A 13,625-nucleotide genomic window follows, 5' to 3' on the forward strand; every position below is an offset into this window, starting at 1 on the left:
ATTTCCACCTCCAAAATCCATTTATCTGGCTGATTGCCGTGTTGAAATGCCAAATTTTGGTAAATTTCTTCAGTCAAACAGGGTTTTGAAGAAACATTGACACTAGCAATTGATTAACAAATCAAAAAACTTGAATAATTATTGATATAAATAAGCCTGGCAGCTCTGTTTTGTTAACCACACTAAGAAAATAAATATAAATTTTGCATCAATTCCAGCTCGAAAATCCATTTATCTGGCAGATTGCCGTGTTGAAATGCTAAATTTTGTTAAATTTCTTCAGTCAAACATGGTTTTGAAGAAATATTGACAATAACAATTGATTAACAAATCAATAAACTTGAATAATTATTGATATAAATAAGACTGGCAGCTCTGTTTTGTTAATCACATTAAGAAAATAAATTTAAATTTTGAATTAATTCCAGCTCCAAAATCCATTTATTTGGCAGATTGCCGTGTTAAAATTCCAAATTTTGGTAAATTTCTTCAGTCAAACAGGGTTTTGAAGATACATTGACACTAGCAATTGATTAACAAATCAATAAACTTGAATAATTATTGATATAAATAAGCCTGGCAGCTCTGTTTTATTAACCACACTAAGAAAATAAATGTAAATTTTGAATTAATTCTTAAGAATTATGAATATTTCCAGCTCCAAAATCCATTTATCTGGCAGATTGCCGTGTTGAAATGCCAAATTTTGGTAAATTTCTTCAGTCAAACAGGGTTTTGAAGAAACATTTACACTAGCAATTGATTAACAAATCAATAAACTTGATTAATCATTTATATAAATAAGCCTGGCAGCTCTGTTTTGTTAACCACACTAAGAAAATAAATATAAATTTTGAATTAATTCCAGCTCCTAAATACATTTATCTTACAGATTGCCGTGTTGAAATGCCAAATTTTGGTAAATTTCTTCAGTCAAACAGGGTTTTGAAGAAACATTGACACTAGCAATTGATTAACAAATCAATAAACTTGAATAATTATTGATATAAATAAGCCTGTCAGCTCTGTTTTGTTAACCACACTACGAAAATAAATATACATTTTGAATTAATTCCAGCTCCAAAATCCATTTAACTGGCAGATTGCCGTGTTGAAATGCCAAATTTTTGTAAATTTCTTCAGTCAAACAGGGTTTTGAAGAAACATTGACACTAGCAATTAATTAACAAATCAATAAACTTGAATAATTATTGATATAAATAAGCCTGACAGCTCTGTTTTGTTAACCACACTAAGAAAATAAATATAAATTTTGAATTAATTCTTAAGAATTATGAATATTTCCAGCTCCAAAATCTATTTATCTGGCAGATTGAAGTGTTGAAATGAAAAATTTTGGTAAATTTCTTCAGTCAAACAGGGTTTTGAAGAAACATTGACACTAGTGTTAACGTTGTTTTCGTAGGCATTTAGGAAACGTTTACGTAAAGTTAAAATAGTTTAATAGTTGTGAAAAAGTAATCATACAGTACATTCGATTAGACTTTGTCATCGTGCCTCTCAACGCATCGTTCTCGTCCAAAAAAGTTAGTCACTCTCTAACAGGGCTGCCACTTCGGCCTTTCCCATATTCGAATCTAAAAAGGGAGTCCCTGCGTAGCTGGGGCCATCTAGGCAAAAATATGTAAATGTATATCGAGAGATAAAAAGGGGGCTTATGTTACTGCCTGTATGTCTGGCGTTAACATTCGGCTATCCTGCATACTTTAGGCTCCTGACTAAATAGTGTATTAAAAACGTGCGGCCTAGCAAAAACACGATACCGATACAAAATAAGTATTATGACAAACATTTACATGATACGTGGTAAAATAATACTAATTGCGGTTTTAGGAACCTTATAAACCTTACAAATATCGCAGTTTCTTTGAACTTAATTATAATCTCCGTTCTTTTGACTTTCACGAGAGTTCATAATCTTTTAGGTGTTTTGGCTTCTGCCGTCGTCGCGAACTGGTACGTTTCTGATTGTCGGTGGGTTCGTCAGTTTCAGTGAGCGTCTCTTCTGGATCAGTCGTCCCAGGAGTTGGGCGGTGACGCAGAACTGCTGGTGCTCGGCTGGGGTCTCGGAGTTCGTGACTGGCTTCGGTACTTCCGTCGTCGTCAGATGATGAATCTAAGTTGTCGTGTCCATCGAATAGGAACCATCGTTTGAGTTTATCAGCTGGTGCGGTGTTACGATAAAAGCGCTGACTTCGTTGTATCTCTGGAAGATCCTCGATAACAAATCTATCGTGAGGAAGTGTTTGAGAGATGACGTAGGGTCCCTTGTACTTCGCATTGGTTTTGTGGGGTTGACCCGTTGCTGTTGGGTCTCTTTCAACCACTACCATATCTCCAACCTTGTACGTGGGAGCTTTGGCTCTTTTGGCGTTATACCGCATTCGTTGTCTTTCTTGGTCGATTTTGATGTTGTCTAGAGCCTGTACCCTCTTCTTTTGTAGGTTTTCGTCATTTTGTTGATCTAGTGCGTCGATCAGTTCATTTCCTTTTGGGTGTCGTGAACGGAAGTTGAAGAGTAGAGAGAACGGTGTACTTTTCGTGGCTCTGTGCAGAGTATTATTGACGCCCCATTGGACTTGGGTTAGGTGGGCGTCCCAGTCTTTTTCGTCTGCGCGAACGCATAGGCTCGCTATAGCTGGCGTTATTGTCCTATTATAACGTTCGACTTGGCCATTACCCCGTGGGGTGGCCGTGGCGTTTTTGACATGAATTATGTTGGCTTCTTTGCAGAAATTTTCGAAAGTCCGACTTGTATAACAAGTACCTTGATCCGTTATGATCCGCCTAGGAGGGCCGAATATTCCAATAAATTCTTCGAGTATTCTTCGTGTAGGTCCTGCCCCTGTGTTCCGTACTGGTCGAATAATGGTAAACTTCGTAAAGGCGTCCACTATGACTATTAAGTAGGCGTTCCCTTTAGTACTTGTGACGAATGGACCTAAGTGATCAGCGTGTACCGTGTCCATTGGTGTTCCAATCTTGTCGATTGGGTGAAGAAGTCCTGGTTTCTTTCCTCCTGGCGTTTTGTGGAATAAACATGGCAGGCAGGAGGAAATATACCTTCGGACGTATCGTTTCATCCGTGGAAACCAAAATCGTTCTTGGATTTTTGCGTAAGTCTTATCCACCGCAAAGTGGCCTATCTCGTCATGATTCTTCTTCACGATTTGCCAACGTGCCTTATCTGGTACAACCCATCGGAGCGTGTCATCGGTGGGGTCTTCCTGATTTGCGTGCCGGAACAGTCGTCCATCCTTTAACTTGAAATCTTTCTGGACTTGGATATCGTGTTTGGTTAATTTTTCTGTCTTCTTTAATTGCTCGATAATGTCCGTGATTTTCGGGTCCTGTTTCTGAGCGGTTACAAGCCAGTCTTCGATCGTAATTGACATGTGACAAATCTGGAGTCCGCTGGCTATTTCGACCTCTTCTGGTTCGCCGTATGGGGCGCGGCTAAGAGCGTCGACGTGAGTCATTGTCGAACCTGGGCGGTGAATTATGGTGTAGTGGAAGTCTTCGAGCTTCAGGCACCATCTCCCAATTCGTGGAACGATATTCTTTTTCGCGAACGTGTTTCTGACAGCGTTACAATCAGTCATGATTGTGAAATGTCTTCCTAAAAGGTACACTCGAAACTTGTCGACTGACCAGCAGATGGCTAGAGTCTCTAATTCGTACGAGTGGTAACGAGCTTCATCCGCAGTAGTACCTCGGCTTGCGTAGTAGACTGGATGCATTCTTTCATCCGGTCCCTTTTTCATGAGGACTGCGCCCAGCCCTATTTGGCTTGCATCAGTGTGCAGTTCCGTTTCCGCTTTAGGATCGTACAGTGCTAAGATTGGTCGTTCTGTCAATCGTGCTTTTAACGTGTCAAACGCCTTCTCTTGCTCGGGCTTCCATACCCATGTGGCGTCCTTCTTCAGTAACTGGTTTAGTGATCCAGCTATTCGGGCGAAGTTCTGTATGAATTTCCGGAAGTATCCGGCCAATCCCAAGAATCGCCTTACTTCGTGAACGTTTCTTGGCGTTGGGAAATTCTGTACGCATTCTATTTTAGCCAGTCCTGGTTTAACCCCTTCGCTACTAACTTCCGATCCAAGGTAGTTGATTTTGTCCATCAAGAAGTAACATTTCTTTCGGTTAAGGGTCAGTTTTGCCCTCCGTAAAACGTCGAAAACGTGTCGCAAGTGGCTTAGGCTTTCTGCCACTGTGGTTGCTGGCACCAGGACGTCGTCCATGTATGCCATGGCGATGGTATAACGTAGATTTCCCAGAATCGAGTTAATCATTCGTTGGAATACCGCAGGTCCGTTGGTGACGCCGAAAGGCATTACTTCGAATTGATAATGGCCGTCTGGGGTCACGAATGCAGTTTTCTCTTTTGATGACGCTTCTAGCGGGATCTGATAATAGCCTGAGGCTAAGTCCAAACTTGAGAAAAAGTTGCTTCCTTGGAGGCGTTCCATCTGGTCTTCAATTCGTGGAAGCGGGTAGGCGTCGCGTTTTGTAATCCTGTTCAAGGCTCGGTAGTCGATGCATAGACGTTCATCTCCATTTTTCTTTTTCACAATTAGGATTGGGCTCGCATACGGAGATTCAGATTCAATAATGATACCCAGTTGGAGTAGCTCTTTCATCTGCTCCGCTACTTTTTCTCTTTCTGAATGAGAGAGACGGTATGGTCGGAAAGTGACGGGTTTCGGGCTGTTCAACTCAATCGTCATCATAGCTCGGTCTGTCCGTCCCAAATTTTCCATCCCGTCGGAGAAGACGTCTCGAAATTCGTTAACGAGGTCTAATAACTGCTTCTTCTCGTCGTTCGTTACGCTTGGTCCAACGTTTAACTCGTCCTCCGTGATTGGCATTAAGGATCTTTTCTCAATCTACATTACGCCCGATTTTAAGTTTTCTTCCGCTGCAACGCAGACTTCGGCTTGGGCAATCTTTTGTCCTCTTCGAAAAGTTAATTTCTTATTCGAAAGGTTCATGATAGGAATTGCGGATTGTCCTTCTTCGTTTATTCGTGTGATGCTTCTTGGAATGCAGTGCTCGTAACCCGGCCTCTGACGTTGTTGCATTTCGACGAACAAATCAGATTCTGGCGTTCCAGGTGTTTCCTGTCCTCCTACGTGAACATCGATGAATCCTACATACCGAGGAGGTATGACCGTGGCTTCTTTAACCCAAAGCTTCAATCGGGGTTTCGGTAAGTCTGGTATTTGAAAGTTTTTTAAACAGTCATCTTCATCTTCAGACGTTTTCTTTTCTTCAAATATTCGAATTGTATTCTTACGTCGAACGATTACTACGTGCGGTTGTTCGGAGAACGGTTGGCCCACCATCAATGGAATGTGTTGAGCCTCGTCTGGAACTACATGAGCTTCCACTTCTGCCTTCGCTTGGTCGATTTCTAGGGTGGCTGTGAAAACACCTAGAATCTTAGTTACTCCGGCTCCATAACCTTCAATCACCGCTCCGTCCTCTGGTGGTTGGTATTTGATGCCCAGTCTGTTAGCTTCGCTGGCTCGTATGGCAACACACTTGCTACCAAGATCTAGATAGGATCTTATTTCGTGGCCATTTAGTAAGGCGTCTTGAAAATACTTTTCGTTAGTTTCGTTGCCTGTTTTGTTGTCTACGTGAGCGATTGTGTTCGTATTGGTATGGCCACAGTCCTTCGTCTCGTGTCCAGTCTTGCTACATTTCGTGCAGCGGGGCTTGCGCTGGGGTTTCGGGCAGTCCTTGGATAAATGTCCATATTCCGAGCAATTGAAACACAAGGACTCACCCTTCTCGTTGACTCGTGGCTTTCTAACAAATTTCGTATGACTTTGATCTTTCCCCTTCGTGCTGTCGTTTGGTAGCTGGAAGTTGCGTTGCCTGAAATCCCTCTTTCCCTTGTCCGATGTTTCAGATTTATTCCTGTCCCTACCTTCTCGCACGAGCGTTAGTCTCTCTTCCATAGTCTTGATGCACTTCAGCAGTTCTTGGGGCGTTCGATAATCTCTGTTGCTTAAGGAAGTGATCAAACGTTCATCGTTTAAGCCAGTGATGATATAGTCTATCATATCAGCTTCTTGTAATCCGCTAAGTCGGGCCTTAGCTACTTTATCATGATAGTAGGCTTCAATAGTTTCGTTTGGCTGCTTAAGCCTACGTTCCATTTCTCTGTGGAGGCTTTGTTTACCTCTAACAACTGGAAACCATTCCCTCAGAAGACATGTCCATTCTGCCCAGGTATGATTGACAGTCGCTAACCCTTCGTACCATACCTTGGCTGTTCCTTGTAGTTTCGGTATTGCGTGGTTTATTTTCATGGTATCAGTCCAGTTGTATGCGGCACCCGTGTCGTCGACTTTCTTTATCCACGAGTCGACAGTTTGATGAGGGGATTTAACTGGATCAAAGTCGGGGATCAGTTTGCTTCCGTCATTGTAATGGTGGTGTTGTACCGCATGTCCAGCTGGTTCTCGTTGAGGATTGTCTCTTTGGAACGCTTCCAATTGTCGTTGGTGAGCCGCAAGAAGTTGGTTTTGTTGTTCTAGATGCGCTGCAGCCATTGCCGAAATAGATTGCTGTACCGCAGCATCTACCGCTCTTTGCAGTGATGCAGAGAAATCGTTTATGGATATGAAACCCATAGGTGCAACCTCTTCATCCGCTTCGTTACTGGTTCGTGGCATGTTGTCGTTTTGCTGTTCCCAGTTTCCGTTATTTTCCATAAGATCTTCAGGTTGGTTTTCGTGTGTGAAGTCTTCTGGCGTGTTATTCGTAGCGTTGCCGTTGGTTGCTTTGTTTAAGGAAACGTTAGACTCAAAATCAGCTTGCCTGGAACGTTGGGGCTTGATTGTCTTTCCTCTTTCGTTTGCTTCCTGGTTGGCTATAGACTCAGGGCTTTCACCTTTTAGTCTTCTGCTTCTTCGTATTGGTTCGTTTATTCGTTGGTGTTTCTTATTCCCCTGCGTAGTGCTAATCATAGACGTTTAATTGCAAGGCGTTGGGAATATTTCATGCGTTATCATCCGAAAGTTCATGGGGACGACTTTGTTCGTTTTTCGGCAACGTGGGTAGCGTAGCGTTAGGCTTAACGTTTCAAGCCCAATGATCGCTATTTTCGAAATTTTTGGCGTTGATTTTGGGTCTTATCCCACTTCTGAATTGTTAACGTTGTTTTCGTAGGCATTTAGGAAACGTTTACGTAAAGTTAAAATAGTTTAATAGTTGTGAAAAAGTAATCATACAGTACATTCGATTAGACTTTGTCATCGTGCCTCTCAACGCATCGTTCTCGTCCAAAAAAGTTAGTCACTCTCTAACAGGGCTGCCACTTCGGCCTTTCCCATATTCGAATCTAAAAAGGGAGTCCCTGCGTAGCTGGGGCCATCTAGGCAAAAATATGTAAATGTATATCGAGAGATAAAAAGGGGGCTTATGTTACTGCCTGTATGTCTGGCGTTAACACTAGCAATTGATTAACAAATCAATAAACTTGAATAATTATTGATATAAATAAGCCTGTCAGCTCTGTTTTGTTAACCACACTACGAAAATAAATTTAATTTTGAATTAATTCCAGCTCCAAAATCCATTTAACTGGCAGATTGCCGTGTTGAAATGCCAAATTTTTGTAAATTTCTTCAGTCAAACAGGGTTTTGAAGAAACATTGACACTAGCAATTAATTAACAAATCAATAAACTTGAATAATTATTGATATAAATAAGCCTGGCAGCTCTGTTTTATTAACCACACTAAGAAAATAAATGTAAATTTTGAATTAATTCTTAAGAATTATGAATATTTCCAGCTCCAAAATCCATTTATCTGGCAGATTGCCGTGTTGAAATGCAAAATTTTGGTAAATTTCTTCAGTCAAACAGGGTTTTGAAGAAACATTGACACTAGCAATTGATTAACAAATCAATAAACTTGAATAATTATTGATATAAATAAGCCTGGCAGCTCTGTTTTGTTAACCACACTAAGAAAATAAATATAAATTTTGAATTAATTCTTAAGAATAATGAATATTTCCAGCTCCAAAATCCATTTATCTGGCAGATTGCCGTGTTGAAATGCCAAATTTTGGTAAATTTCTTCAGTCAAACAGGGTTTTGAAGATACATTGACACTAGCAATTGATTAACAAATCAATAAACTTGAATAATTATTGATATAAATAAGCCTGGCAGCTCTGTTTTGTTAACCACACTAAGAAAATACATATAAATTATGAATATTTTCAGCTCCAAAATCCATTTATCTGGCAGATTGCCGTGTTGAAATGCCAAATTTTGGTAAATTTCTTCAGTCAAACAGGGTTTTGAAGAAACATTGACACTAGCAATTGATTAACAAATCAATAAACTTGATTAATCATTTATATAAATAAGCCTGGCAGCTCTGTTTTGTTTACCACACTAAGAAAATAAATATAAATTTTGAATTAATTCCAGCTCCAAAATCCATTTATCTGGCAGATTGCCATGTTGAAATGCCAAATTTTGGTAAATTTCTTCAGTCAAATAAAGTTTTGAAGAAACATTGACACTAGCAATTGATTAACAAATCAATAAACTTGAATAATTATTGATATAAATAAGCCTGGCAGCTCTGTTTTGTTAACCACACTAAGAAAATAAATATAAATTTTGAATTAATTCCAGCTTTAAAATCCATTTATCTGGCAGATTGCCGTGTTGAAATGCCAAATTTTGGTAAATTTCTTCAGTCAAACAGGGTTTTGAAGATACATTGACACTAGCAATTGATTAACAAATCAATAAACTTGAATAATTATTGATATAAATAAGCCTGGCAGCTCTGTTTTGTTAACCACACTAAGAAAATAAATATAAATTTTGAATTAATTCTTTAGAATTATGGATATTTCCAACTTCAAAATCTATTTATCTGGCAGATTGAAGTGTTGAAATGAAAAATTTTGGTAAATTTCTTCAGTCAAACAGGGTTTTGAAGAAACATTGACACTAGCAATTGATTAACAAATCAATAAACTTGAATAATTATTGATATAAATAAGCCTGGCAGCTCTGTTTTGTTAACCACATTAAGAAAATAAATTTAAATTTTGAATTAATTCCAGCTCCAAAATCCATTTATCTGGCAGATGGCCGTGTTGAAATTCCAAATTTTGGTAAATTTCTTCAGTCAAACAGGGTTTTGAAGATACATTGACACTAGCAATTGATTAACAAATCAATAAACTTGAATAATTATTGATATAAATAAGCCTGGCAGCTCTGTTTTTTAACCACACTAAGAAAATAAATATAAATTTTGAATTAATTCCAGCTCCAAAATCCATTTATCTGGCAGATTGCCGTGTTGAAATGCCAAATTTTGGTAAATTTCTTCAGTCAAACAGGGTTTTGAAGAAACATTGACACTAGCAATTGATTAACAAATCAATAAACTTGATTAATCATTTATATAAATAAGCCTGGCAGCTCTGTTTTGTTAACCACATTAAGAAAATAAATATAAATTTTGAATTAATTCCAGCTCCAAAATCCATTTATCTGGCAGATTGCCATGTTGAAATGCCAAATTTTGGTAAATTTCTTCAGTCAAATAGGGTTTTGAAGAAACATTGACACTAGCAATTGATTAACAAATCAATAAACTTGAATAATTATTGATATAAATAAGCCTGGCAGCTCTGTTTTGTTAACCACACTAAGAAAATAAATATAAATTTTGAATTAATTCTTAAGAATTATGAATATTTCCAACTCCAAAATCTATTTATCTGGCAGATTGAAGTGTTGAAATGAAAAATTTTGGTAAATTTCTTCAGTCAAACAGGGTTTTGAAGATACATTGACACTAGCAGTTGATTAACAAATCAATAAACTTGAATTATTATTGATATAAATAAGCCTGGCAGCTCTGTTTTGTTAACCACATTAAGAAAATAAATTTAAATTTTGAATTAATTCCAGCTCCAAAATCCATTTATCTGGCAGATGGCCGTGTTGAAATTCCAAATTTTGGTAAATTTCTTCAGTCAAACAGGGTTTTGAAGATACATTGACACTAGCAATTGATTAACAAATCAATAAACTTGAATAATTATTGATATAAATAAGCCTGGCAGCTCTGTTTTGTTAACCACACTAAGAAAATAAATATAAATTTTGAATAAATTCCAGCTCCAAAATCCATTTATCTGGCAGATTGCCGTGTTGAAATGCCAAATTTTTATAAATTTCTTCAGTCAAACAGGGTTTTGAAGATACATTGACACTAGCAATTGATTAACAAATCAATAAACTTGAATAATTATTGATATAAATAAGCCTGGCAGCTCTGTTTTGTTAACCACATTAAGAAAATAAATTTAAATTTTGAATTAATTCCAGCTCCAAAATCCATTTATCTGGCAGATGGCCGTGTTGAAATTCCAAATTTTGGTAAATTTCTTCAGTCAAACAGGGTTTTGAAGATACATTGACACTAGCAATTGATTAACAAATCAATAAACTTGAATAATTATCTATATAAATAAGCCTGGCAGCTCTGTTTTATTAACAACACTAAGAAAATAAATGTAAATTTTGAATTAATTCTTAAGAATTATGAATATTTCCAGCTCCAAAATCCATTTATCTGGCAGATTGCCGTGTTGAAATGCAAAATTTTGGTAAATTTCTTCAGTCAAACAGGGTTTTGAAGAAACATTGACACTAGCAATTGATTAACAAATCAATAAACTTGATTAATCATTTATATAAATAAGCCTGGCAGCTCTGTTTTGTTAACCACACTAAGAAAATAAATATAAATTTTGAATTAATTCCAGCTCCAAAATCCATTTATTGGCAGATTGCCGTGTTGAAATGCCAAATTTTGGTAAATTTCTTCAGTCAAATAGGGTTTTGAAGAAACATTGACACTAGCAATTGATTAACAAATCAATAAACTTGAATAATTATTGATATAAGTAAGCCTAACAGCTCTGTTTTGTTAACCACACTAAGAAAATAAATATAAATTTTGAATTAATTCTTAAGAATAATGAATATTTCCAGCTCCAAAATCCATTTATCTGGCAGATTGCCGTGTTGAAATGCCAAATTTTGGTAAATTTCTTCAGTCAAACAGGGTTTTGAAGATACATTGACACTAGCAATTGATTAACAAATCAATAAACTTGAATAATTATTGATATAAATAAGCCTGGCAGCTCTGTTTTGTTAACCACACTAAGAAAATAAATATAAATTTTGAATTAATTCTTAAGAATTATGAATATTTCCAACTCCAAAATCTATTTATCTGGCAGATTGAAGTGTTGAAATGAAAAATTTTGGTAAATTTCTTCAGTCAAACAGGGTTTTGAAGATACATTGACACTAGCAGTTGATTAACAAATCAATAAACTTGAATAATTATTGATATAAATAAGCCTGGCAGCTCTGTTTTGTTAACCACATTAAGAAAATAAATTTAAATTTTGAATTAATTCCAGCTCCAAAATCCATTTATCTGGCAGATTGCCATGTTGAAATGCCAAATTTTGGTAAATTTCTTCAGTCAAATAGGGTTTTGAAGAAACATTGACACTAGCAATTGATTAACAAATCAATAAACTTGAATAATTATTGATATAAATAAGCCTGGCAGCTCTGTTTTGTTAACCACACTAAGAAAATAAATATAAATTTTGAATTAATTCTTAAGAATTATGAATATTTCCAACTCCAAAATCTATTTATCTGGCAGATTGAAGTGTTGAAATGAAAAATTTTGGTAAATTTCTTCAGTCAAACAGGGTTTTGAAGATACATTGACACTAGCAGTTGATTAACAAATCAATAAACTTGAATAATTATTGATATAAATAGGCCTGGCAGCTCTGTTTTGTTAACCACATTAAGAAAATAAATTTAAATTTTGAATTAATTCCAGCTCCAAAATCCATTTATCTGGCAGATGGCCGTGTTGAAATTCCAAATTTTGGTAAATTTCTTCAGTCAAACAGGGTTTTGAAGATACATTGACACTAGCAATTGATTAACAAATCAATAAACTTGAATAATTATTGATATAAATAAGCCTGGCAGCTCTGTTTTGTTAACCACACTAAGAAAATAAATATAAATTTTGAATAAATTCCAGCTCCAAAATCCATTTATCTGGCAGATTGCCGTGTTGAAATGCCAAATTTTTATAAATTTCTTCAGTCAAACAGGGTTTTGAAGATACATTGACACTAGCAATTGATTAACAAATCAATAAACTTGAATAATTATTGATATAAGTAAGCCTGGCAGCTCTGTTTTGTTAACCACATTAAGAAAATAAATTTAAATTTTGAATTAATTCTTAAGAATAATGAATATTTCCAGCTCCAAAATCCATTTATCTGGCAGATTGCCGTGTTGAAATGCCAAATTTTGGTAAATTTCTTCAGTCAAACAGGGTTTTGAAGATACATTGACACTAGCAATTGATTAACAAATCAATAAACTTGAATAATTATTGATATAAATAAGACTGGCAGCTCTGTTTTGTTAACCACACTAAGAAAATAAATATACATTTTGAATTAATTCCAGCTCCAAAATCCATTTATCTGGCAGATTGCCGTGTTGAAATTCCAAATTTTGGTAAATTTCTTCAGTCAAACAGGGTTTTGAAGATACATTGACACTAGCAATTGATTAACAAATCAATAAACTTGAATAATTATTGATATAAATAGGCCTGGCAGCTCTGTTTTATTAACCACACTAAGAAAATAAATGTAAATTTTGAATTAATTCTTAAGAATAATGAATATTTCCAGCTCCAAAATCCATTTATCTGGCAGATTGCCGTGTTGAAATGCCAAATTTTGGTAAATTTCTTCAGTCAAACAGGGTTTTGAAGATACATTGACACTAGCAATTGATTAACAAATCAATAAACTTGAATAATTATTGATATAAATAAGCCTGGCAGCTCTGTTTTGTTAACCACACTAAGAAAATAAATATACATTTTGAATTAATTCCAGCTCGAAAATCCATTTATCTGGCAGATTGCCGTGTTGAAATTCCAAATTTTGGTAAATTTCTTCAGTCAAACAGGGTTTTGAAGATACATTGACACTAGCAATTGATTAACAAATCAATAAACTTAATTAATTATTGATATAAATAAGCCTGGCAGCTCTGTTTTATTAACCACACTAAGAAAATAAATGTAAATTTTGAATTAATTCTTAAGAATAATGAATATTTCCAGCTCCAAAATCCATTTATCTGGCAGATTGCCGTGTTGAAATGCCAAATTTTGGTAAATTTCTTCAGTCAAACAGGGTTTTGAAGATACATTGACACTAGCAATTGATTAACAAATCAATAAACTTGAATAATTATTGATATAAATAAGCCTGGCAGCTCTGTTTTGTTAACCACACTAAGAAAATAAATATACATTTTGAATTAATTCCAGCTCGAAAATCCATTTATCTGGCAGATTGCCGTGTTGAAATTCCAAATTTTGGTAAATTTCTTCAGTCAAACAGGGTTTTGAAGATACATTGACACTAGCAATTGATTAACAAATCAATAAACTTGAATAATTATCTAT

The sequence above is a fragment of the Leiobunum rupestre genome, chromosome 7, assembly GCF_980474605.1.
Source record: "Leiobunum rupestre chromosome 7, qqLeiRupe1.1.hap1, whole genome shotgun sequence".
Classification (NCBI taxonomy): Eukaryota; Metazoa; Arthropoda; class Arachnida; order Opiliones; family Sclerosomatidae; genus Leiobunum; species Leiobunum rupestre.